Source organism: Ambystoma mexicanum, chromosome 1p (assembly GCF_040938575.1).
Source record: "Ambystoma mexicanum isolate Mex_15411 chromosome 1p, UKY_AmexF1_1, whole genome shotgun sequence".
Taxonomy (NCBI): Eukaryota; Metazoa; Chordata; class Amphibia; order Caudata; family Ambystomatidae; genus Ambystoma; species Ambystoma mexicanum.
In genome coordinates, this window is record NC_090921.1 from 1,028,343,307 (window position 1) to 1,028,370,520 (window position 27,214).

Consider the following 27,214-nt stretch of genomic DNA (forward strand, 5'->3'; position numbering starts at 1 on the left):
CAGTTCATAGCAAGAGATGGGGATCCGAATCACCTCACAGGAAACCAATGAAGATTGGTGTTGGACAGAAACATAACGTGGCCACAGCCTCAAAGCAAAAGACATCTATTTTCAGTGATGAAATATAATATAATTATAAATTGTCTGTTATTTTATTTTCCAAGTATTTTACTTTCCAAGTATTCAATAAAATTAGCATTTGGCAAAAGTCCTTCGAGCCGGATTTGAACCAGCGACCTAAGTATGCCTGTTTTACCACTACAGTCCTCTGCTCTACCAACTGAGCTATCGAAGGCTTGGCAAATCATTCTCTAGCAACCTCAATACGAGCTTCCACTTCAACCGTCGACTTGTAAACATCTCTTGCAATTCGTGCAAAATACTACAAATTTGGCTTGTGAGGTTCCCGAATTGAGTAAAAGCACATCAGTTCCCAATTAAAAAAATGACCCCCTCCTCAGTCTCCCACATGTTAATGACCACCATACTAAGGGGGAAAAGTTGAAAGGCGGCGCCTCACAGGCCATCTCCTCAGAGTATTCAGCCGTGTTGGGCCTTGACAATATTTTAATATCTTGGATGGTGTATAGTGTTCTCTCATTTCCCTTGAGAAATCAAGATTGTCAAGGGGATTCTGCTGTTTTGCCAGTTCATAGCAAGAGATGGGGATCCAAAACACCTGACAGGAAACCAATGAAGATTCGTGTTGGACAGAAAAATAACGTGGCCACAGCCTCAAAGCAAAAGGCATCTATTTTCAGTGATGAAATATAATATAATTATAAATTGTCTGTTATTTTACTTTCCAAGTATTTTACTTTCCAAGTATTCAATAAAATGTGCATTTGGCAAAAGTCCTTCGAGCCGGATTTGAACCAGCGACCTAAGGATGCCTGTTTTACCACTACAGTCCTCCGCTCTACCAACTGATCTATCGAAGGCTTGGCAAATCAACTCTAGCAAACTCAATACGAGCTTCTACTTCAACCGTCGACTTGTAAACATCTCTTGCAATTCGTGCAAAATACTACAAATTTGGCTTGTGAGGTTCCCGAATTGAGTAAAAGCACATCAGTTCCCAATTAAAAAAGTGACCCCCTCCGCAGTCTCCCGCATGTTACTGACCACCATACTAAGGGGGAAAAGTTGAAAGGCGGCACCTCACTGGCCATCTCCTCAGAGTATTCAGCCGCGTTGGGCCTTGACAATATTTTAATATCTTGGATGGTGTATAGTGTTCTCTCATTTCCCTTGAGAAATCAAGATTGTCAAGGGGATTCTGCTGTTTTGCCAGTTCATAGCAAGAGATGGGGATCCAAAACACCTCACAGGAAACCAATGAAGATTCGTGTTGGACAGAAAAATAACGTGGTCACAGCCTCAAAGCAAAAGGCATCTATTTTCAGTGATGAAATATAATATAATTATAAATTGTCTGTTATTTTACTTTCCAAGTATTTTACTTTCCAAGTATTCAATAAAATGTGCATTTGGCAAAAGTCCTTCGAGCCGGATTTGAACCAGCGACCTAAGGATGCCTGTTTTACCACTACAGTCCTACCAACTGAGCTATCGAAGGCTTGGCAAATCAGTCTCTAGCAAGCTCAATACGAGCTTCCACTTCAACCGTCGACATTCAAACATCTCTTGCAATTCGTGCAAAATACTACAAATTTGGCTTGTGAGGTTCCCGAATTGAGTAAAAGCACATCAGTTCCCAATTAAAAAAATGACCCCCTCCTCAGTCTCCCACATGTTAATGACCACCATACTAAGGGGGAAAAGTTGAAAGGCGGCGCCTCACAGGCCATCTCCTCAGAGTATTCAGCCGTGTTGGGCCTTGACAATATTTTAATATCTTGGATGGTGTATAGTGTTCTCTCATTTCCCTTGAGAAATCAAGATTGTCAAGGGGATTCTGCTGTTTTGCCAGTTCATAGCAAGAGATGGGGATCCAAAACACCTCACAGGAAACCAATGAAGATTCGTGTTGGACAGAAAAATCACGTGGCCACAGCCTCAAAGCAAAAGGCATCTATTTTCAGTGATGAAATATAATATAATTATAAATTGTCTGTTATTTTACTTTCCAAGTATTTAATAAAATGTGCATTTGGCAAAAGTCCTTCGAGCCGGATTTGAACCAGCGACCTAAGGATGCCTGTTTTACCACTACAGTCCTCCGCTCTACCAACTGAGCTATCAAAAGCTTGACAAATCGTTTTCTAGCAAACTCAATACGAGCTTTCACTTCAACCGTCGACTTGTAAACATCTCTTGCAATTCGTGCAAAATACTACAAATTTGGCTTGTGACGTTCCCGAATTGAGTAAAAGCATATCAGTTCCCAATTAAAAAAATGACCCCCTCCGCAGTCTCCTGCATGTTACTGACCACCATACTAAGGGGGAAAAGTTGAAAGGCGGCGCCTCACAGGCCATCTCCTCAGAGTATTCAGCCGTGTTGGGCCTTGACAATATTTTAATATCTTGGATGGTGTATACTGTTCTCTCATTTCCCTTGAGAAATCAAGATTGTCAAGGGGATTCTGCTGTTTTGCCAGTTCATAGCAAGAGATGGGGATCCGAATCACCTCACAGGAAACCAATGAAGATTGGTGTTGGACAGAAGCATAACGTGGCCACAGCCTCAAAGCAAAAGACATCTATTTTCAGTGATGAAATATAATATAATTATAAATTGTCTGTTATTTTATTTTCCAAGTATTTTACTTTCCAAGTATTCAATAAAATTAGCATTTGGCAAAAGTCCTTCGAGCCGGATTTGAACCAGCGACCTAAGTATGCCTGTTTTACCACTACAGTCCTCTGCTCTACCAACTGAGCTATCGAAGGCTTGGCAAATCATTCTCTAGCAACCTCAATACGAGCTTCCACTTCAACCGTCGACTTGTAAACATCTCTTGCAATTCGTGCAAAATACTACAAATTTGGCTTGTGAGGTTCCCGAATTGAGTAAAAGCACATCAGTTCCCAATTAAAAAAATGACCCCCTCCTCAGTCTCCCACATGTTAATGACCACCATACTAAGGGGGAAAAGTTGAAAGGCGGCGCCTCACAGGCCATCTCCTCAGAGTATTCAGCCGTGTTGGGCCTTGACAATATTTTAATATCTTGGATGGTGTATAGTGTTCTCTCATTTCCCTTGAGAAATCAAGATTGTCAAGGGGATTCTGCTGTTTTGCCAGTTCATAGCAAGAGATGGGGATCCAAAACACCTGACAGGAAACCAATGAAGATTCGTGTTGGACAGAAAAATAACGTGGCCACAGCCTCAAAGCAAAAGGCATCTATTTTCAGTGATGAAATATAATATAATTATAAATTGTCTGTTATTTTACTTTCCAAGTATTTTACTTTCCAAGTATTCAATAAAATGTGCATTTGGCAAAAGTCCTTCGAGCCGGATTTGAACCAGCGACCTAAGGATGCCTGTTTTACCACTACAGTCCTCCGCTCTACCAACTGATCTATCGAAGGCTTGGCAAATCAACTCTAGCAAACTCAATACGAGCTTCTACTTCAACCGTCGACTTGTAAACATCTCTTGCAATTCGTGCAAAATACTACAAATTTGGCTTGTGAGGTTCCCGAATTGAGTAAAAGCACATCAGTTCCCAATTAAAAAAGTGACCCCCTCCGCAGTCTCCCGCATGTTACTGACCACCATACTAAGGGGGAAAAGTTGAAAGGCGGCACCTCACTGGCCATCTCCTCAGAGTATTCAGCCGCGTTGGGCCTTGACAATATTTTAATATCTTGGATGGTGTATAGTGTTCTCTCATTTCCCTTGAGAAATCAAGATTGTCAAGGGGATTCTGCTGTTTTGCCAGTTCATAGCAAGAGATGGGGATCCAAAACACCTCACAGGAAACCAATGAAGATTCGTGTTGGACAGAAAAATAACGTGGTCACAGCCTCAAAGCAAAAGGCATCTATTTTCAGTGATGAAATATAATATAATTATAAATTGTCTGTTATTTTACTTTCCAAGTATTTTACTTTCCAAGTATTCAATAAAATGTGCATTTGGCAAAAGTCCTTCGAGCCGGATTTGAACCAGCGACCTAAGGATGCCTGTTTTACCACTACAGTCCTACCAACTGAGCTATCGAAGGCTTGGCAAATCAGTCTCTAGCAAGCTCAATACGAGCTTCCACTTCAACCGTCGACATTCAAACATCTCTTGCAATTCGTGCAAAATACTACAAATTTGGCTTGTGAGGTTCCCGAATTGAGTAAAAGCACATCAGTTCCCAATTAAAAAAATGACCCCCTCCTCAGTCTCCCACATGTTAATGACCACCATACTAAGGGGGAAAAGTTGAAAGGCGGCGCCTCACAGGCCATCTCCTCAGAGTATTCAGCCGTGTTGGGCCTTGACAATATTTTAATATCTTGGATGGTGTATAGTGTTCTCTCATTTCCCTTGAGAAATCAAGATTGTCAAGGGGATTCTGCTGTTTTGCCAGTTCATAGCAAGAGATGGGGATCCAAAACACCTCACAGGAAACCAATGAAGATTCGTGTTGGACAGAAAAATCACGTGGCCACAGCCTCAAAGCAAAAGGCATCTATTTTCAGTGATGAAATATAATATAATTATAAATTGTCTGTTATTTTACTTTCCAAGTATTTTACTTTCCAAGTATTCAATAAAATGTGCATTTGGCAAAAGTCCTTCGAGCCGGATTTGAACCAGCGACCTAAGGATGCCTGTTTTACCACTACAGTCCTCCGCTCTACCAACTGAGCTATCGAAGGCTTGGCAAATCAACTCTAGCAAACTCAATACGAGCTTCCACTTCAACCGTCGACTTGTAAACATCTCTTGCAATTCGTGCAAAATACTACAAATTTGGCTTGTGAGGTTCCCGAATTGAGTAAAAGCACATCAGTTCCCAATTAAAAAAATGACCCCCTCCGCAGTCTCCCGCATGTTACTGACCACCATACTAAGGGGGAAAAGTTGAAAGGCGGCACCTCACAGGCCATCTCCTCAGAGTATTCAGCCGCGTTGGGCCTTGACAATATTTTAATATCTTGGATGGTGTATAGTGTTCTCTCATTTCCCTTGAGAAATCAAGATTGTCAAGGGGATTCTGCTGTTTTGCCAGTTCATAGCAAGAGATGGGGATCCAAAACACCTCACAGGAAACCAATGAAGATTCGTGTTGGACAGAAAAATAACGTGGTCACAGCCTCAAAGCAAAAGGCATCTATTTTCAGTGATGAAATATAATATAATTATAAATTGTCTGTTATTTTACTTTCCAAGTATTTTACTTTCCAAGTATTCAATAAAATGTGCATTTGGCAAAAGTCCTTCGAGCCAGATTTGAACCAGCGACCTAAGGATGCCTGTTTTACCACTACAGTCCTCCGCTCTACCAACTGAGCTATCGAAGGCTTGGCAAATTGCTCTCCAGCAAACTCAATACGAGCTTCCACTTCAACCGTCGACTTGTAAACATCTCTTGTAATTCGTGCAAAATACTACAAATTTGGCTTGTGAGGTTCCCGAATTGAGTAAAAGCATATCAGTTCCCAATTAAAAAAATGACCCCCTCCGCAGTCTCCCGCATGTTACTGACCACCATACTAAGGGGGAAAAGTTGAAAGGCGCGCCTCACAGGCCATCTCCTCAGAGTATTCAGCCGTGTTGAGCCTTGACAATATTTTAATATCTTGGATGGTGTATAGTGTTCTCTCATTTTCCTTGAGAAATCAAGATTGTCAAGGGGATTCTGCTGTTTTGCCAGTTCATAGCAAGAGATGGGGATCAAAAAAACACCTCACAGGAAACCAAAGAAGATTGGTGTTGGACAGAAAAATAACGTGGCCACAGCCTCAAAGCAAAAGGCATCTATTTTCAGTGATGAAATATAATATAATTATAAATTGTCTGTTATTTTACTTTCCAAGTATTTAATAAAATGTGCATTTGGCAAAAGTCCTTCGAGCCGGATTTGAACCAGCGACCTAAGGATGCCTGTTTTACCACTACAGTCCTCCGCTCTACCAACTGAGCTATCGAAGGCTTGACAAATCGTTTTCTAGCAAACTCAATACGAGCTTTCACTTCAACCGTCGACTTGTAAACATCTCTTGCAATTCGTGCAAAATACTACAAATTTGGCTTGTGAGGTTCCCGAATTGAGTAAAAGCACATCAGTTCCCAATTAAAAAAGTGACCCCCTCCGCAGTCTCCCGCATGTTACTGACCACCATACTAAGGGGGAAAAGTTGAAAGGCGGCACCTCACTGGCCATCTCCTCAGAGTATTCAGCCGCGTTGGGCCTTGACAATATTTTAATATCTTGGATGGTGTATAGTGTTCTCTCATTTCCCTTGAGAAATCAAGATTGTCAAGGGGATTCTGCTGTTTTGCCAGTTCATAGCAAGAGATGGGGATCCAAAACACCTCACAGGAAACCAATGAAGATTCGTGTTGGACAGAAAAATAACGTGGTCACAGCCTCAAAGCAAAAGGCATCTATTTTCAGTGATGAAATATAATATAATTATAAATTGTCTGTTATTTTACTTTCCAAGTATTTTACTTTCCAAGTATTCAATAAAATGTGCATTTGGCAAAAGTCCTTCGAGCCGGATTTGAACCAGCGACCTAAGGATGCCTGTTTTACCACTACAGTCCTACCAACTGAGCTATCGAAGGCTTGGCAAATCAGTCTCTAGCAAGCTCAATACGAGCTTCCACTTCAACCGTCGACATTCAAACATCTCTTGCAATTCGTGCAAAATACTACAAATTTGGCTTGTGAGGTTCCCGAATTGAGTAAAAGCACATCAGTTCCCAATTAAAAAAATGACCCCCTCCTCAGTCTCCCACATGTTAATGACCACCATACTAAGGGGGAAAAGTTGAAAGGCGGCGCCTCACAGGCCATCTCCTCAGAGTATTCAGCCGTGTTGGGCCTTGACAATATTTTAATATCTTGGATGGTGTATAGTGTTCTCTCATTTCCCTTGAGAAATCAAGATTGTCAAGGGGATTCTGCTGTTTTGCCAGTTCATAGCAAGAGATGGGGATCCAAAACACCTCACAGGAAACCAATGAAGATTCGTGTTGGACAGAAAAATCACGTGGCCACAGCCTCAAAGCAAAAGGCATCTATTTTCAGTGATGAAATATAATATAATTATAAATTGTCTGTTATTTTACTTTCCAAGTATTTAATAAAATGTGCATTTGGCAAAAGTCCTTCGAGCCGGATTTGAACCAGCGACCTAAGGATGCCTGTTTTACCACTACAGTCCTCCGCTCTACCAACTGAGCTATCAAAAGCTTGACAAATCGTTTTCTAGCAAACTCAATACGAGCTTTCACTTCAACCGTCGACTTGTAAACATCTCTTGCAATTCGTGCAAAATACTACAAATTTGGCTTGTGACGTTCCCGAATTGAGTAAAAGCATATCAGTTCCCAATTAAAAAAATGACCCCCTCCGCAGTCTCCTGCATGTTACTGACCACCATACTAAGGGGGAAAAGTTGAAAGGCGGCGCCTCACAGGCCATCTCCTCAGAGTATTCAGCCGTGTTGGGCCTTGACAATATTTTAATATCTTGGATGGTGTATACTGTTCTCTCATTTCCCTTGAGAAATCAAGATTGTCAAGGGGATTCTGCTGTTTTGCCAGTTCATAGCAAGAGATGGGGATCCGAATCACCTCACAGGAAACCAATGAAGATTGGTGTTGGACAGAAGCATAACGTGGCCACAGCCTCAAAGCAAAAGACATCTATTTTCAGTGATGAAATATAATATAATTATAAATTGTCTGTTATTTTATTTTCCAAGTATTTTACTTTCCAAGTATTCAATAAAATTAGCATTTGGCAAAAGTCCTTCGAGCCGGATTTGAACCAGCGACCTAAGTATGCCTGTTTTACCACTACAGTCCTCTGCTCTACCAACTGAGCTATCGAAGGCTTGGCAAATCATTCTCTAGCAACCTCAATACGAGCTTCCACTTCAACCGTCGACTTGTAAACATCTCTTGCAATTCGTGCAAAATACTACAAATTTGGCTTGTGAGGTTCCCGAATTGAGTAAAAGCACATCAGTTCCCAATTAAAAAAATGACCCCCTCCTCAGTCTCCCACATGTTAATGACCACCATACTAAGGGGGAAAAGTTGAAAGGCGGCGCCTCACAGGCCATCTCCTCAGAGTATTCAGCCGTGTTGGGCCTTGACAATATTTTAATATCTTGGATGGTGTATAGTGTTCTCTCATTTCCCTTGAGAAATCAAGATTGTCAAGGGGATTCTGCTGTTTTGCCAGTTCATAGCAAGAGATGGGGATCCAAAACACCTGACAGGAAACCAATGAAGATTCGTGTTGGACAGAAAAATAACGTGGCCACAGCCTCAAAGCAAAAGGCATCTATTTTCAGTGATGAAATATAATATAATTATAAATTGTCTGTTATTTTACTTTCCAAGTATTTTACTTTCCAAGTATTCAATAAAATGTGCATTTGGCAAAAGTCCTTCGAGCCGGATTTGAACCAGCGACCTAAGGATGCCTGTTTTACCACTACAGTCCTCCGCTCTACCAACTGATCTATCGAAGGCTTGGCAAATCAACTCTAGCAAACTCAATACGAGCTTCTACTTCAACCGTCGACTTGTAAACATCTCTTGCAATTCGTGCAAAATACTACAAATTTGGCTTGTGAGGTTCCCGAATTGAGTAAAAGCACATCAGTTCCCAATTAAAAAAGTGACCCCCTCCGCAGTCTCCCGCATGTTACTGACCACCATACTAAGGGGGAAAAGTTGAAAGGCGGCACCTCACTGGCCATCTCCTCAGAGTATTCAGCCGCGTTGGGCCTTGACAATATTTTAATATCTTGGATGGTGTATAGTGTTCTCTCATTTCCCTTGAGAAATCAAGATTGTCAAGGGGATTCTGCTGTTTTGCCAGTTCATAGCAAGAGATGGGGATCCAAAACACCTCACAGGAAACCAATGAAGATTCGTGTTGGACAGAAAAATAACGTGGTCACAGCCTCAAAGCAAAAGGCATCTATTTTCAGTGATGAAATATAATATAATTATAAATTGTCTGTTATTTTACTTTCCAAGTATTTTACTTTCCAAGTATTCAATAAAATGTGCATTTGGCAAAAGTCCTTCGAGCCGGATTTGAACCAGCGACCTAAGGATGCCTGTTTTACCACTACAGTCCTACCAACTGAGCTATCGAAGGCTTGGCAAATCAGTCTCTAGCAAGCTCAATACGAGCTTCCACTTCAACCGTCGACATTCAAACATCTCTTGCAATTCGTGCAAAATACTACAAATTTGGCTTGTGAGGTTCCCGAATTGAGTAAAAGCACATCAGTTCCCAATTAAAAAAATGACCCCCTCCTCAGTCTCCCACATGTTAATGACCACCATACTAAGGGGGAAAAGTTGAAAGGCGGCGCCTCACAGGCCATCTCCTCAGAGTATTCAGCCGTGTTGGGCCTTGACAATATTTTAATATCTTGGATGGTGTATAGTGTTCTCTCATTTCCCTTGAGAAATCAAGATTGTCAAGGGGATTCTGCTGTTTTGCCAGTTCATAGCAAGAGATGGGGATCCAAAACACCTCACAGGAAACCAATGAAGATTCGTGTTGGACAGAAAAATCACGTGGCCACAGCCTCAAAGCAAAAGGCATCTATTTTCAGTGATGAAATATAATATAATTATAAATTGTCTGTTATTTTACTTTCCAAGTATTTTACTTTCCAAGTATTCAATAAAATGTGCATTTGGCAAAAGTCCTTCGAGCCGGATTTGAACCAGCGACCTAAGGATGCCTGTTTTACCACTACAGTCCTCCGCTCTACCAACTGAGCTATCGAAGGCTTGGCAAATCAACTCTAGCAAACTCAATACGAGCTTCCACTTCAACCGTCGACTTGTAAACATCTCTTGCAATTCGTGCAAAATACTACAAATTTGGCTTGTGAGGTTCCCGAATTGAGTAAAAGCACATCAGTTCCCAATTAAAAAAATGACCCCCTCCGCAGTCTCCCGCATGTTACTGACCACCATACTAAGGGGGAAAAGTTGAAAGGCGGCACCTCACAGGCCATCTCCTCAGAGTATTCAGCCGCGTTGGGCCTTGACAATATTTTAATATCTTGGATGGTGTATAGTGTTCTCTCATTTCCCTTGAGAAATCAAGATTGTCAAGGGGATTCTGCTGTTTTGCCAGTTCATAGCAAGAGATGGGGATCCAAAACACCTCACAGGAAACCAATGAAGATTCGTGTTGGACAGAAAAATAACGTGGTCACAGCCTCAAAGCAAAAGGCATCTATTTTCAGTGATGAAATATAATATAATTATAAATTGTCTGTTATTTTACTTTCCAAGTATTTTACTTTCCAAGTATTCAATAAAATGTGCATTTGGCAAAAGTCCTTCGAGCCAGATTTGAACCAGCGACCTAAGGATGCCTGTTTTACCACTACAGTCCTCCGCTCTACCAACTGAGCTATCGAAGGCTTGGCAAATTGTTCTCCAGCAAACTCAATACGAGCTTCCACTTCAACCGTCGACTTGTAAACATCTCTTGTAATTCGTGCAAAATACTACAAATTTGGCTTGTGAGGTTCCCGAATTGAGTAAAAGCATATCAGTTCCCAATTAAAAAAATGACCCCCTCCGCAGTCTCCCGCATGTTACTGACCACCATACTAAGGGGGAAAAGTTGAAAGGCGCGCCTCACAGGCCATCTCCTCAGAGTATTCAGCCGTGTTGAGCCTTGACAATATTTTAATATCTTGGATGGTGTATAGTGTTCTCTCATTTTCCTTGAGAAATCAAGATTGTCAAGGGGATTCTGCTGTTTTGCCAGTTCATAGCAAGAGATGGGGATCAAAAAAACACCTCACAGGAAACCAAAGAAGATTGGTGTTGGACAGAAAAATAACGTGGCCACAGCCTCAAAGCAAAAGGCATCTATTTTCAGTGATGAAATATAATATAATTATAAATTGTCTGTTATTTTACTTTCCAAGTATTTAATAAAATGTGCATTTGGCAAAAGTCCTTCGAGCCGGATTTGAACCAGCGACCTAAGGATGCCTGTTTTACCACTACAGTCCTCCGCTCTACCAACTGAGCTATCGAAGGCTTGACAAATCGTTTTCTAGCAAACTCAATACGAGCTTTCACTTCAACCGTCGACTTGTAAACATCTCTTGCAATTCGTGCAAAATACTACAAATTTGGCTTGTGACGTTCCCGAATTGAGTAAAAGCATATCAGTTCCCAATTAAAAAAATGACCCCCTCCGCAGTCTCCCGCATGTTACTGACCACCATACTAAGGGGGAAAAGTTGAAAGGCGGCGCCTCACAGGCCATCTCCTCAGAGTATTCAGCCGTGTTGGGCATTGACAATATTTTAATATCTTGGATGTTGTATAGTGTTCTCCCATTTCCCTTGAGAAATCAAGATTGTCAAGGGGATTCTGCTGTTTTGTCAGTTCATAGCAAGAGATGGGGATCCAAAACACCTCACAGGAAACCAATGAAGATTGGTGTTGGACAGAAACATAACGTGGCGACAGCCTCAAAGCAAAAGGCATCTATTTTCAGTGATGAAATATAATATAATTATAAATTGTCTGTTATTTTATTTTCCAAGCATTTTACTTTCCAAGTATTCAATAAAATTTGCATTTGGCAAAAGTCCTTCAATCTGGATTTGAACCAGCGACCTAAGGATGCCTGTTTTACCACTACAGTCCTCTGCTCTACCAACTAAGCTATCGAAGGCTTGGCAAATCAGTCTCTAGCAAGCTCAATACGAGCTTCCACTTCAACCGTCGACATTCAAACATCTCTTGCAATTCGTGCAAAATACTACAAATTTGGCTTGTGAGGTTCCCGAATTGAGTAAAAGCACATCAGTTCCCAATTAAAAAAATGACCCCCTCCGCAGTCTCCCGCATGTTACTGACCACCATACTAAGGGGGAAAAGTTGAAAGGCGGCACCTCACAGGCCATCTCCTCAGAGTATTCAGCCGCGTTGGGCCTTGACAATATTTTAATATCTTGGATGGTGTATAGTGTTCTCTCATTTCCCTTGAGAAATCAAGATTGTCAAGGCGATTCTGCTGTTTTGCCAGTTCATAGCAAGAGATGGGGATCCAAAACACCTCACAGGAAACCAATGATGATTCGTGTTGGACAGAAAAATAACGTGGTCACAGCCTCAAAGCAAAAGGCATCTATTTTCAGTGATGAAATATAATATAATTATAAATTGTCTGTTATTTTACTTTCCAAGTATTTTACTTTCCAAGTATTCAATAAAATGTGCATTTGGCAAAAGTCCTTCGAGCCGGATTTGAACCAGCGACCTAAGGATGCCTGTTTTACCACTACAGTCCTCCGCTCTACCAACTGAGCTATCGAAGGCTTGGCAAATCAGTCTCTAGCAAGCTCAATACGAGCTTCCACTTCAACCGTCGACATTCAAACATCTCTTGCAATTCGTGCAAAATACTACAAATTTGGCTTGTGAGGTTCCCGAATTGAGTAAAAGCACATCAGTTCCCAATTAAAAAAATGACCCCCTCCTCAGACTCCCACATGTTAATGACCACCATACTAAGGGGGAAAAGTTGAAAGGCGGCGCCTCACAGGCCATCTCCTCAGAGTATTCAGCCGTGTTGGGCCTTGACAATATTTTAATATCTTGGATGGTGTATAGTGTTCTCTCATTTCCCTTGAGAAATCAAGATTGTCAAGGGGATTCTGCTGTTTTGCCAGTTCATAGCAAGAGATGGGGATCCAAAACACCTGACAGGAAACCAATGAAGATTCGTGTTGGACAGAAAAATAACGTGGCCACAGCCTCAAAGCAAAAGGCATCTATTTTCAGTGATGAAATATAATATAATTATAAATTGTCTGTTATTTTACTTTCCAAGTATTTTACTTTCCAAGTATTCAATAAAATGTGCATTTGGCAAAAGTCCTTCGAGCCGGATTTGAACCAGCGACCTAAGGATGCCTGTTTTACCACTACAGTCTTCCGCTCTACCAACTGAGCTATCGAAGGCTTGGCAAATCAACTCTAGCAAACTCAATACGAGCTTCCACTTCAACCGTCGACTTGTAAACATCTCTTGCAATTCGTGCAAAATACTACAAATTTGGCTTGTGAGGTTCCCGAATTGAGTAAAAGCACATCAGTTCCCAATTAAAAAAATGACCCCCTCCTCAGTCTCCCACATGTTAATGACCACCATACTAAGGGGGAAAAGTTGAAAGGCGGCGCCTCACAGGCCATCTCCTCAGAGTATTCAGCCGTGTTGGGCCTTGACAATATTTTAATATCTTGGATGGTGTATAGTGTTCTCTCATTTCCCTTGAGAAATCAAGATTGTCAAGGGGATTCTGCTGTTTTGCCAGTTCATAGCAAGAGATGGGGATCCAAAACACCTGACAGGAAACCAATGAAGATTCGTGTTGGACAGAAAAATAACGTGGCCACAGCCTCAAAGCAAAAGGCATCTATTTTCAGTGATGAAATATAATATAATTATAAATTGTCTGTTATTTTACTTTCCAAGTATTTTACTTTCCAAGTATTCAATAAAATGTGCATTTGGCAAAAGTCCTTCGAGCCGGATTTGAACCAGCGACCTAAGGATGCCTGTTTTACCACTACAGTCTTCCGCTCTACCAACTGAGCTATCGAAGGCTTGGCAAATCAACTCTAGCAAACTCAATACGAGCTTCCACTTCAACCGTCGACTTGTAAACATCTCTTGCAATTCGTGCAAAATACTACAAATTTGGCTTGTGAGGTTCCCGAATTGAGTAAAAGCACATCAGTTCCCAATTAAAAAAGTGACCCCCTCCGCAGTCTCCCGCATGTTACTGACCACCATACTAAGGGGGAAAAGTTGAAAGGCGGCACCTCACTGGCCATCTCCTCAGAGTATTCAGCCGCGTTGGGCCTTGACAATATTTTAATATCTTGGATGGTGTATAGTGTTCTCTCATTTCCCTTGAGAAATCAAGATTGTCAAGGGGATTCTGCTGTTTTGCCAGTTCATAGCAAGAGATCGGGATCCAAAACACCTCACAGGAAACCAATGAAGATTCGTGTTGGACAGAAAAATAACGTGGTCACAGCCTCAAAGCAAAAGGCATCTATTTTCAGTGATGAAATATAATATAATTATAAATTGTCTGTTATTTTACTTTCCAAGTATTTTACTTTCCAAGTATTCAATAAAATGTGCATTTGGCAAAAGTCCTTCGAGCCAGATTTGAACCAGCGACCTAAGGATGCCTGTTTTACCACTACAGTCCTCCGCTCCACCAACTGAGCTATCGAAGGCTTGGCAAATCAGTCTCTAGCAAGCTCAATACGAGCTTCCACTTCAACCGTCGACATTCAAACATCTCTTGCAATTCGTGCAAAATACTACAAATTTGGCTTGTGAGGTTCCCGAATTGAGTAAAAGCACATCAGTTCCCAATTAAAAAAATGACCCCCTCCTCAGTCTCCCACATGTTAATGACCACCATACTAAGGGGGAAAAGTTGAAAGGCGGCCCCTCACAGGCCATCTCCTCAGAGTATTCAGCCGTGTTGGGCCTTGACAATATTTTAATATCTTGGATGGTGTATAGTGTTCTCTCATTTCCCTTGAGAAATCAAGATTGTCAAGGGGATTCTGCTGTTTTGCCAGTTCATAGCAAGAGATGGGGATCCAAAACACCTCACAGGAAACCAATGAAGATTCGTGTTGGACAGAAAAATAACGTGGCCACAGCCTCAAAGCAAAAGGCATCTATTTTCAGTGATGAAATATAATATAATTATAAATTGTCTGTTATTTTACTTTCCAAGTATTTTACTTTCCAAGTATTCAATAAAATGTGCATTTGGCAAAAGTCCTTCGAGCCGGATTTGAACCAGCGACCTAAGGATGCCTGTTTTACCACTACAGTCCTCCGCTCTACCAACTGAGCAATCGAAGGCTTGGCAAATCAACTCTAGCAAACTCAATACGAGCTTCCACTTCAACCGTCGACTTGTAAACATCTCTTGCAATTCGTGCAAAATACTACAAATTTGGCTTGTGAGGTTACCGAATTGAGTAAAAGCACATCAGTTCCCAATTAAAAAAATGACCCCCTCCGCAGTCTCCCGCATGTTACTGACCACCATACTAAGGGGGAAAAGTTGAAAGGCGGCACCTCACAGGCCATCTCCTCAGAGTATTCAGCCGCGTTGGGCCTTGACAATATTTTAATATCTTGGATGGTGTATAGTGTTCTCTCATTTCCCTTGAGAAATCAAGATTGTCAAGGGGATTCTGCTGTTTTGCCAGTTCATAGCAAGAGATGGGGATCCAAAACACCTCACAGGAAACCAATGAAGATTCGTGTTGGACAGAAAAATAACGTGGTCACAGCCTCAAAGCAAAAGGCATCTATTTTCAGTGATGAAATATAATATAATTATAAATTGTCTGTTATTTTACTTTCCAAGTATTTTACTTTCCAAGTATTCAATAAAATGTGCATTTGGCAAAAGTCCTTCGAGCCAGATTTGAACCAGCGACCTAAGGATGCCTGTTTTACCACTACAGTCCTCCGCTCTACCAACTGAGCTATCGAAGGCTTGGCAAATCGTTCTCTAGCAAACTCAATACGAGCTTCCACTTCAACCGTCGACTTGTAAACATCTCTTGCAATTCGTGCAAAATACTACAAATTTGGCTTGTGACGTTCCCGAATTGAGTAAAAGCATATCAGTTCCCAATTAAAAAAATGACCCCCTCCGCAGTCTCCCGCATGTTACTGACCACCATACTAAGGGGGAAAAGTTGAAAGGCGGCGCCTCACAGGCCATCTCCTCAGAGTATTCAGCCGTGTTGGGCCTTGACAATATTTTAATATCTTGGATGGTGTATACTGTTCTCTCATTTCCCTTGAGAAATCAAGATTGACTTGTAAACATCTCTTGCAATTCGTGCAAAATACTACAAATTTGGTTTGTGAGGTTCCCGAATTGAGTAAAAGCACATCAGTTCCCAATTAAAAAAATGACCCCCTCCTCAGTCTCCCACATGTTAATGACCACCATACTAAGGGGGAAAAGTTGAAAGGCGGCCCCTCACAGGCCATCTCCTCAGAGTTTTCAGCCGTGTTGGGCCTTGACAATATTTTAATATCTTGGATGGTGTATAGTGTTCTCTCATTTCCCTTGAGAAATCAAGATTGTCAAGGGGATTCTGCTGTTTTGCCAGTTCATAGCAAGAGATGGGGATCCAAAACACCTGACAGGAAACCAATGAAGATTCGTGTTGGACAGAAAAATAACGTGGCCACAGCCTCAAAGCAAAAGGCATCTATTTTCAGTGATGAAATATAATATAATTATAAATTGTCTGTTATGTTATTTTCCAAGTATTTTACTTTCCAAGTATTCAATAAAATGTGCATTTGGCAAAAGTCCTTCGAGCCGGATTTGAACCAGCGACCTAAGGATGCCTGTTTTACCACTACAGTCCTCCGCTCTACCAACTGATCTATCGAAGGCTTGGCAAATCAACTCTAGCAAACTCAATACGAGCTTCTACTTCAACCGTCGACTTGTAAACATCTCTTGCAATTCGTGCAAAATACTACAAATTTGGCTTGTGAGGTTCCCGAATTGAGTAAAAGCACATCAGTTCCCAATTAAAAAAGTGACCCCCTCCGCAGTCTCCCGCATGTTACTGACCACCATACTAAGGGGGAAAAGTTGAAAGGCGGCACCTCACTGGCCATCTCCTCAGAGTATTCAGCCGCGTTGGGCCTTGACAATATTTTAATATCTTGGATGGTGTATAGTGTTCTCTCATTTCCCTTGAGAAATCAAGATTGTCAAGGGGATTCTGCTGTTTTGCCAGTTCATAGCAAGAGATGGGGATCCAAAACACCTCACAGGAAACCAATGAAGATTCGTGTTGGACAGAAAAATAACGTGGTCACAGCCTCAAAGCAAAAGGCATCTATTTTCAGTGATGAAATATAATATAATTATAAATTGTCTGTTATTTTACTTTCCAAGTATTTTACTTTCCAAGTATTCAATAAAATGTGCATTTGGCAAAAGTCCTTCGAGCCGGATTTGAACCAGCGACCTAAGGATGCCTGTTTTACCACTACAGTCCTACCAACTGAGCTATCGAAGGCTTGGCAAATCAGTCTCTAGCAAGCTCAATACGAGCTTCCACTTCAACCGTCGACATTCAAACATCTCTTGCAATTCGTGCAAAATACTACAAATTTGGCTTGTGAGGTTCCCGAATTGAGTAAAAGCACATCAGTTCCCAATTAAAAAAATGACCCCCTCCTCAGTCTCCCACATGTTAATGACCACCATACTAAGGGGGAAAAGTTGAAAGGCGGCGCCTCACAGGCCATCTCCTCAGAGTATTCAGCCGTGTTGGGCCTTGACAATATTTTAATATCTTGGATGGTGTATAGTGTTCTCTCATTTCCCTTGAGAAATCAAGATTGTCAAGGGGATTCTGCTGTTTTGCCAGTTCATAGCAAGAGATGGGGATCCAAAACACCTCACAGGAAACCAATGAAGATTCGTGTTGGACAGAAAAATCACGTGGCCACAGCCTCAAAGCAAAAGGCATCTATTTTCAGTGATGAAATATAATATAATTATAAATTGTCTGTTATTTTACTTTCCAAGTATTTTACTTTCCAAGTATTCAATAAAATGTGCATTTGGCAAAAGTCCTTCGAGCCGGATTTGAACCAGCGACCTAAGGATGCCTGTTTTACCACTACAGTCCTCCGCTCTACCAACTGAGCTATCGAAGGCTTGGCAAATCAACTCTAGCAAACTCAATACGAGCTTCCACTTCAACCGTCGACTTGTAAACATCTCTTGCAATTCGTGCAAAATACTACAAATTTGGCTTGTGAGGTTCCCGAATTGAGTAAAAGCACATCAGTTCCCAATTAAAAAAATGACCCCCTCCGCAGTCTCCCGCATGTTACTGACCACCATACTAAGGGGGAAAAGTTGAAAGGCGGCACCTCACAGGCCATCTCCTCAGAGTATTCAGCCGCGTTGGGCCTTGACAATATTTTAATATCTTGGATGGTGTATAGTGTTCTCTCATTTTCCTTGAGAAATCAAGATTGTCAAGGGGATTCTGCTGTTTTGCCAGTTCATAGCAAGAGATGGGGATCAAAAAAACACCTCACAGGAAACCAAAGAAGATTGGTGTTGGACAGAAAAATAACGTGGCCACAGCCTCAAAGCAAAAGGCATCTATTTTCAGTGATGAAATATAATATAATTATAAATTGTCTGTTATTTTACTTTCCAAGTATTTAATAAAATGTGCATTTGGCAAAAGTCCTTCGAGCCGGATTTGAACCAGCGACCTAAGGATGCCTGTTTTACCACTACAGTCCTCCGCTCTACCAACTGAGCTATCGAAGGCTTGACAAATCGTTTTCTAGCAAACTCAATACGAGCTTTCACTTCAACCGTCGACTTGTAAACATCTCTTGCAATTCGTGCAAAATACTACAAATTTGGCTTGTGACGTTCCCGAATTGAGTAAAAGCATATCAGTTCCCAATTAAAAAAATGACCCCCTCCGCAGTCTCCCGCATGTTACTGACCACCATACTAAGGGGGAAAAGTTGAAAGGCGGCGCCTCACAGGCCATCTCCTCAGAGTATTCAGCCGTGTTGGGCCTTGACAATATTTTAATATCTTGGATGTTGTATAGTGTTCTCCCATTTCCCTTGAGAAATCAAGATTGTCAAGGGGATTCTGCTGTTTTGTCAGTTCATAGCAAGAGATGGGGATCCAAAACACCTCACAGGAAACCAATGAAGATTGGTGTTGGACAGAAACATAACGTGGCGACAGCCTCAAAGCAAAAGGCATCTATTTTCAGTGATGAAATATAATATAATTATAAATTGTCTGTTATTTTATTTTCCAAGCATTTTACTTTCCAAGTATTCAATAAAATTTGCATTTGGCAAAAGTCCTTCAATCTGGATTTGAACCAGCGACCTAAGGATGCCTGTTTTACCACTACAGTCCTCTGCTCTACCAACTAAGCTATCGAAGGCTTGGCAAATCAGTCTCTAGCAAGCTCAATACGAGCTTCCACTTCAACCGTCGACATTCAAACATCTCTTGCAATTCGTGCAAAATACTACAAATTTGGCTTGTGAGGTTCCCGAATTGAGTAAAAGCACATCAGTTCCCAATTAAAAAAATGACCCCCTCCGCAGTCTCCCGCATGTTACTGACCACCATACTAAGGGGGAAAAGTTGAAAGGCGGCACCTCACAGGCCATCTCCTCAGAGTATTCAGCCGCGTTGGGCCTTGACAATATTTTAATATCTTGGATGGTGTATAGTGTTCTCTCATTTCCCTTGAGAAATCAAGATTGTCAAGGGGATTCTGCTGTTTTGCCAGTTCATAGCAAGAGATGGGGATCCAAAACACCTCACAGGAAACCAATGATGATTCGTGTTGGACAGAAAAATAACGTGGTCACAGCCTCAAAGCAAAAGGCATCTATTTTCAGTGATGAAATATAATATAATTATAAATTGTCTGTTATTTTACTTTCCAAGTATTTTACTTTCCAAGTATTCAATAAAATGTGCATTTGGCAAAAGTCCTTCGAGCCGGATTTGAACCAGCGACCTAAGGATGCCTGTTTTACCACTACAGTCCTCCGCTCTACCAACTGAGCTATCGAAGGCTTGGCAAATCAGTCTCTAGCAAGCTCAATACGAGCTTCCACTTCAACCGTCGACATTCAAACATCTCTTGCAATTCGTGCAAAATACTACAAATTTGGCTTGTGAGGTTCCCGAATTGAGTAAAAGCACATCAGTTCCCAATTAAAAAAATGACCCCCTCCTCAGACTCCCACATGTTAATGACCACCATACTAAGGGGGAAAAGTTGAAAGGCGGCGCCTCACAGGCCATCTCCTCAGAGTATTCAGCCGTGTTGGGCCTTGACAATATTTTAATATCTTGGATGGTGTATAGTGTTCTCTCATTTCCCTTGAGAAATCAAGATTGTCAAGGGGATTCTGCTGTTTTGCCAGTTCATAGCAAGAGATGGGGATCCAAAACACCTGACAGGAAACCAATGAAGATTCGTGTTGGACAGAAAAATAACGTGGCCACAGCCTCAAAGCAAAAGGCATCTATTTTCAGTGATGAAATATAATATAATTATAAATTGTCTGTTATTTTACTTTCCAAGTATTTTACTTTCCAAGTATTCAATAAAATGTGCATTTGGCAAAAGTCCTTCGAGCCGGATTTGAACCAGCGACCTAAGGATGCCTGTTTTACCACTACAGTCTTCCGCTCTACCAACTGAGCTATCGAAGGCTTGGCAAATCAACTCTAGCAAACTCAATACGAGCTTCCACTTCAACCGTCGACTTGTAAACATCTCTTGCAATTCGTGCAAAATACTACAAATTTGGCTTGTGAGGTTCCCGAATTGAGTAAAAGCACATCAGTTCCCAATTAAAAAAGTGACCCCCTCCGCAGTCTCCCGCATGTTACTGACCACCATACTAAGGGGGAAAAGTTGAAAGGCGGCACCTCACTGGCCATCTCCTCAGAGTATTCAGCCGCGTTGGGCCTTGACAATATTTTAATATCTTGGATGGTGTATAGTGTTCTCTCATTTCCCTTGAGAAATCAAGATTGTCAAGGGGATTCTGCTGTTTTGCCAGTTCATAGCAAGAGATCGGGATCCAAAACACCTCACAGGAAACCAATGAAGATTCGTGTTGGACAGAAAAATAACGTGGTCACAGCCTCAAAGCAAAAGGCATCTATTTTCAGTGATGAAATATAATATAATTATAAATTGTCTGTTATTTTACTTTCCAAGTATTTTACTTTCCAAGTATTCAATAAAATGTGCATTTGGCAAAAGTCCTTCGAGCCAGATTTGAACCAGCGACCTAAGGATGCCTGTTTTACCACTACAGTCCTCCGCTCCACCAACTGAGCTATCGAAGGCTTGGCAAATCAGTCTCTAGCAAGCTCAATACGAGCTTCCACTTCAACCGTCGACATTCAAACATCTCTTGCAATTCGTGCAAAATACTACAAATTTGGCTTGTGAGGTTCCCGAATTGAGTAAAAGCACATCAGTTCCCAATTAAAAAAATGACCCCCTCCTCAGTCTCCCACATGTTAATGACCACCATACTAAGGGGGAAAAGTTGAAAGGCGGCCCCTCACAGGCCATCTCCTCAGAGTATTCAGCCGTGTTGGGCCTTGACAATATTTTAATATCTTGGATGGTGTATAGTGTTCTCTCATTTCCCTTGAGAAATCAAGATTGTCAAGGGGATTCTGCTGTTTTGCCAGTTCATAGCAAGAGATGGGGATCCAAAACACCTCACAGGAAACCAATGAAGATTCGTGTTGGACAGAAAAATAACGTGGCCACAGCCTCAAAGCAAAAGGCATCTATTTTCAGTGATGAAATATAATATAATTATAAATTGTCTGTTATTTTACTTTCCAAGTATTTTACTTTCCAAGTATTCAATAAAATGTGCATTTGGCAAAAGTCCTTCGTGCCGGATTTGAACCAGCGACCTAAGGATGCCTGTTTTACCACTACAGTCCTCCGCTCTACCAACTGAGCTATCGAAGGCTTGGCAAATCAACTCTAGCAAACTCAATACGAGCTTCCACTTCAACCGTCGACTTGTAAACATCTCTTGCAATTCGTGCAAAATACTACAAATTTGGCTTGTGAGGTTCCCGAATTGAGTAAAAGCACATCAGTTCCCAATTAAAAAAATGACCCCCTCCGCAGTCTCCCGCATGTTACTGACCACCATACTAAGGGGGAAAAGTTGAAAGGCGGCACCTCACAGGCCATCTCCTCAGAGTATTCAGCCGCGTTGGGCCTTGACAATATTTTAATATCTTGGATGGTGTATAGTGTTCTCTCATTTCCCTTGAGAAATCAAGATTGTCAAGGGGATTCTGCTGTTTTGCCAGTTCATAGCAAGAGATGGGGATCCAAAACACCTCACAGGAAACCAATGAAGATTCGTGTTGGACGGAAAAATAACGTGGTCACAGCCTCAAAGCAAAAGGCATCTATTTTCAGTGATGAAATATAATATAATTATAAATTGTCTGTTATTTTACTTTCCAAGTATTTTACTTTCCAAGTATTCAATAAAATGTGCATTTGGCAAAAGTCCTTCGAGCCAGATTTGAACCAGCGACCTAAGGATGCCTGTTTTACCACTACAGTCCTCCGCTCTACCAACTGAGCTATCGAAGGCTTGGCAAATCGTTCTCTAGCAAACTCAATACGAGCTTCCACTTCAACCGTCGACTTGTAAACATCTCTTGCAATTCGTGCAAAATACTACAAATTTGGCTTGTGACGTTCCCGAATTGAGTAAAAGCATATCAGTTCCCAATTAAAAAAATGACCCCCTCCGCAGTCTCCCGCATGTTACTGACCACCATACTAAGGGGGAAAAGTTGAAAGGCGGCGCCTCACAGGCCATCTCCTCAGAGTATTCAGCCGTGTTGGGCCTTGACAATATTTTAATATCTTGGATGGTGTATACTGTTCTCTCATTTCCCTTGAGAAATCAAGATTGACTTGTAAACATCTCTTGCAATTCGTGCAAAATACTACAAATTTGGTTTGTGAGGTTCCCGAATTGAGTAAAAGCACATCAGTTCCCAATTAAAAAAATGACCCCCTCCTCAGTCTCCCACATGTTAATGACCACCATACTAAGGGGGAAAAGTTGAAAGGCGGCCCCTCACGGGCCATCTCCTCAGAGTATTCAGCCGTGTTGGGCCTTGACAATATTTTAATATCTTGGATGGTGTATAGTGTTCTCTCATTTCCCTTGAGAAATCAAGATTGTCAAGGGGATTCTGCTGTTTTGCCAGTTCATAGCAAGAGATGGGGATCCAAAACACCTGACAGGAAACCAATGAAGATTCGTGTTGGACAGAAAAATAACGTGGCCACAGCCTCAAAGCAAAAGGCATCTATTTTCAGTGATGAAATATAATATAATTATAAATTGTCTGTTATGTTATTTTCCAAGTATTTTACTTTCCAAGTATTCAATAAAATTTGCATTTGGCAAAAGTCCTTCGAGCCGAATTTGAACCAGCGACCTAAGGATGCCTGTTTTACCACTACAGTCCTCCCCTCTACCAACTGAGCTATCGAAGGCTTGGCAAACCGTTCTCTAGCAAGCTCAATTCGAGCTTCCACTTCAACCGTCGACATGCAAACATCTCTTGCAATTCGTACAAAATACTACAAATTTGGCTTGTGAGGTTCCCGAATTGAGTAAAAGCACATCAGTTCCCAATTAAAAAAATGACCGCCTCCGCAGTCTCCCGCATGTTACTGACCACCATACTAAGGAGGAAAAGTTGAAAGGCGGCGCCTCACAGGCCATCTCCTCAGAGTATTCATCAGTGTTCGGCCTTGACAATATTTTAATATCTTGGATGGTGTATGGTGTTCTCCCATTTCCCTTGAGAAATCAAGATTGTCAAGGGGATTCTGCTGTTTTGTCAGTTCATAGCAAGAGATGGGGATCCAAAACACCTCACAGGAAACCAACGAAGATTGGTGTCGGACAGAAAAATAACGTGGCCACAGCCTCAAAGCAAAAGGCATCTATTTTCAGTGATGAAATATAATATAATTATAAATTGTCTGTTATTTTACTTTCCAAGTATTTCACTTTCCAAGTATTCAATAAAATTTGCATTTGGCAAAAGTCCTTCGAGCCGGATTTGAACCAGCGACCTAAGGATGCCTGTTTTACTACTACACTCCTCCGCTCTACCAACTGAGCTATCGAAGGCTTGGCAAATCATTCTCTAGCAAACTCAATACGAGCTTCCACTTCAACCGTCGACTTGTAAACATCTCTTGCAATTCGTGCAAAATACTACAAATTTGGCTTGTGAGGTTCCCGAATTGAGTAAAAGCACATCAGTTCCCAATTAAAAAAATGACCTCCTCCGCAGTCTCCCGCATGTTAATGACCACCATACAAAGGGGGAAAAGTTGAAAGGCGGCGCCTCACAGGCCATCTCCTCAGAGTATTCAGCCGTGTTGGGCCTTGACAATATTTTAATATCTTGGATGGTGTATAGTGTTCTCTCATTTCCCTTGAGAAATCAAGATTGTCAAGGGGATTCTGCTGTTTTGCCAGTTCATAGCAAGAGATGGGGATCCAAAACACCTGACAGGAAACCAATGAAGATTCGTGTTGGACAGAAAAATAACGTGGTCACAGCCTCAAAGCAAAAGGCATCTATTTTCAGTGATGAAATATAATATAATTATAAATTGTCTGTTATTTTACTTTCCAAGTATTTTACTTTCCAAGTATTCAATAAAATGTGCATTTGGCAAAAGTCCTTCGAGCCGGATTTGAACCAGTGACCTAAGGATGCCTGTTTTACCCCTACAGTCCTCCACTCTACCAACTGAGCTATCGAAGGCTTGGCAAATCAGTCTCTAGCAAGCTCAATACGAGCTTCCACTTCAACCGTCGACATTCAAACATCTCTTGCAATTCGTGCAAAATACTACAAATTTGGCTTGTGAGGTTCCCGAATTGAGTAAAAGCACATCAGTTCACAATTAAAAAAATGACCCCCTCCGCAGTCTCCCGCATGTTACTGACCACCATACAAAGGAGGAAAAGTTGAAAGGCGGCGCCTCACAGGCCATCTCCTCAGAGTATTCATCAGTGTTCGGCCTTGACAATATTTTAATATCTTGGATGGTGTATAGTGTTCTCCCATTTCCCTTGAGAAATCAAGATTGTCAAGGGGATTCTGCTGTTTTGTCAGTTCATAGCAAGAGATGGGGATCCAAAATACCTCACAGGAAACCAACGAAGATTGGTGTCGGACAGAAAAATAACGTGGCCACAGCCTCAAAGCAAAAGGCATCTATTTTCAGTGATGAAATATAATATAATTATAAATTGTCTGTTATTTTACATTCCAAGTATTTTACTTTCCAAGCATTCAATAAAATGTGCATTTGGCAAAAGTGCTTTGAGCCGGATTTGAACCAGTGACCTAAAGATGCCTGTTTTACCACTACAGTCCTCGGCTCTACCAACTGAGCTATCAAAGGCTTGGCAAATCATTCTCTAGCAAACTCAATACGAGCTTCCACTTCAACCGTCGACTTGTAAACATCTCTTGCAATTCGTGCAAAATACTACAAATTTGGCTTGTGAGGTTCCCGAATTGAGTAAAAGCACATCAGTTCACAATTAAAAAAATGACCCCCTCCGCAGTCTCCCGCATGTTACTGACCACCATACAAAGGAGGAAAAGTTGAAAGGCGGCGCCTCACAGGCCATCTCCTCAGAGTATTCATCAGTGTTCCTCCTTGACAATATTTTAATATCTTGGATGTTGTATAGTGTTCTCCCATTTCCCTTGAGATATCAAGATTGTCAAGGGGATTCTGCTGTTTTGTCAGTTCATAGCAAGAGATGGGGATCCAAAACACCTCACAGGAAACCAACGAAGATTGGTGTCGGACAGAAAAATAACGTGGTCACAGCCTCAAAGCAAAAGGCATCTATTTTCAGTGACGAAATATAATATAATTATAAATTGTCTGTTATGTTATTTTCCAAGTATTTTACTTTCCAAGTATTCAATAAAATTTGCATTTGGCAAAAGTCCTTCGAGCCGAATTTGAACCAGCGACCTAAGGATGCCTGTTTTACCACTACAGTCCTCCCCTCTACCAACTGAGCTATCGAAGGCTTGGCAAACCGTTCTCTAGCAAACTCAATACGAGCTTCCACTTCAACCGTCGACTTGTAAACATCTCTTGCAATTCGTGCAAAATACTACAAATTTGGCTTGTGAGGTTCCCGAATTGAGTAAAAGCACATCAGTTCCCAATTAAAAAAATGACCCCCTCCGCAGTCTCCCGCATGTTACTGACCACCATACTAAGGGGGAAAAGTTGAAAGGCGGCGCCTCACAGGCCATCTCCTCAGAGTATTCAGCTGTGTTGGGCCTTGACAATATTTTAATATCTTGGATGGTGTATAGTGTTCTCTCATTTCCCTTGAGAAATCAAGATTGTCAAGGGGATTCTGCTGTTTTGCCAGTTCATAGCAAGAGATGGGGATCCAAAACACCTCACATGAAACCAATGAAGATTCGTGTTGGACAGAAACATAACGTGGCCACAGCCTCAAAGCAACAGGCATCTATTTTCAGTGATGAAATATAATATAATTATAAATTGTCTGTTATTTTACTTTCCAAGTATTTTACTTTCCAAGTATTTAATAAAATTTGCATTTGGCAAAAGACATTCGAGCCGGATTTGAAACAGCGACCTAAGGATGCCTGTTGTATTACTACAGTCCTCCGCTCTACCAACTGAGCTATCGAAGGCTTGGCAAATCATTCTCTAGCAAACTCAATACGAGCTTCCACTTCAACCGTCGACTTGTAAACATCTCTTGCAATTCGTGCAAAATACTACAAATTTGGCTTGTGAGGTTCCCGAATTGAGTAAAAGCACATCAGTTCCCAATTAAAAAAATGACCCCCTCCGCAGTCTCCCGCATGTTACTGACCACCATACTAAGGGGGAAAAGTTGAAAGGCGGCACCTCACAGGCCATCTCCTCAGAGTATTCAGCCGCGTTGGGCCTTGACAATATTTTAATATCTTGGATGGTGTATAGTGTTCTCTCATTTCCCTTGAGAAATCAAGATTGTCAAGGGGATTCTGCTGTTTTGCCAGTTCATAGCAAGAGATGGGGATCCAAAACACCTCACAGGAAACCAATGAAGATTCGTGTTGGACAGAAAAATAACGTGGTCACAGCCTCAAAGCAAAAGGCATCTATTTTCAGTGATGAAATATAATATAATTATAAATTGTCTGTTATGTTATTTTCCAAGTATTTTACTTTCCAAGTATTCAATAAAATTTGCATTTGGCAAAAGTCCTTCGAGCCGAATTTGAACCAGCGACCTAAGGATGCCTGTTTTACCACTACAGTCCTCCCCTCTACCAACTGAGCTATCGAAGGCTTGGC

At 41.4% G+C, this 27,214-nt stretch overlaps 8 non-coding genes across 8 annotated transcripts; all 8 read right to left on the minus strand.

Annotated features, from left to right (window-relative positions):
- Positions 1-4,699: 4,699 nt before the first annotated feature.
- TRNAY-GUA (transfer RNA tyrosine (anticodon GUA)) lies at positions 4,700-4,785 on the minus strand. The gene is given in 2 exon segments: positions 4,700-4,735; positions 4,749-4,785. It is a non-coding gene; the product is annotated as a tRNA-Tyr (tRNA).
- A 1,190-nt stretch (positions 4,786-5,975) lies between these two features.
- On the minus strand, positions 5,976-6,061 carry TRNAY-GUA (transfer RNA tyrosine (anticodon GUA)). The gene is given in 2 exon segments: positions 5,976-6,011; positions 6,025-6,061. It is a non-coding gene; the product is annotated as a tRNA-Tyr (tRNA).
- A 3,759-nt stretch (positions 6,062-9,820) lies between these two features.
- TRNAY-GUA (transfer RNA tyrosine (anticodon GUA)) lies at positions 9,821-9,906 on the minus strand. The gene is given in 2 exon segments: positions 9,821-9,856; positions 9,870-9,906. It is a non-coding gene; the product is annotated as a tRNA-Tyr (tRNA).
- Positions 9,907-11,096: 1,190 nt separating this feature from the next.
- TRNAY-GUA (transfer RNA tyrosine (anticodon GUA)) lies at positions 11,097-11,182 on the minus strand. Its single transcript is given in 2 exon segments — positions 11,097-11,132; positions 11,146-11,182. It is a non-coding gene; the product is annotated as a tRNA-Tyr (tRNA).
- A 1,206-nt stretch (positions 11,183-12,388) lies between these two features.
- On the minus strand, positions 12,389-12,474 carry TRNAY-GUA (transfer RNA tyrosine (anticodon GUA)). The gene is given in 2 exon segments: positions 12,389-12,424; positions 12,438-12,474. It is a non-coding gene; the product is annotated as a tRNA-Tyr (tRNA).
- Positions 12,475-17,820: 5,346 nt separating this feature from the next.
- On the minus strand, positions 17,821-17,906 carry TRNAY-GUA (transfer RNA tyrosine (anticodon GUA)). The gene is given in 2 exon segments: positions 17,821-17,856; positions 17,870-17,906. It is a non-coding gene; the product is annotated as a tRNA-Tyr (tRNA).
- Positions 17,907-18,451: 545 nt separating this feature from the next.
- Positions 18,452-18,537, minus strand: TRNAY-GUA (transfer RNA tyrosine (anticodon GUA)). Its single transcript is given in 2 exon segments — positions 18,452-18,487; positions 18,501-18,537. It is a non-coding gene; the product is annotated as a tRNA-Tyr (tRNA).
- A 1,206-nt stretch (positions 18,538-19,743) lies between these two features.
- TRNAY-GUA (transfer RNA tyrosine (anticodon GUA)) lies at positions 19,744-19,829 on the minus strand. Its single transcript is given in 2 exon segments — positions 19,744-19,779; positions 19,793-19,829. It is a non-coding gene; the product is annotated as a tRNA-Tyr (tRNA).
- Between the last annotated feature and the right edge of the window lie 7,385 nt (positions 19,830-27,214).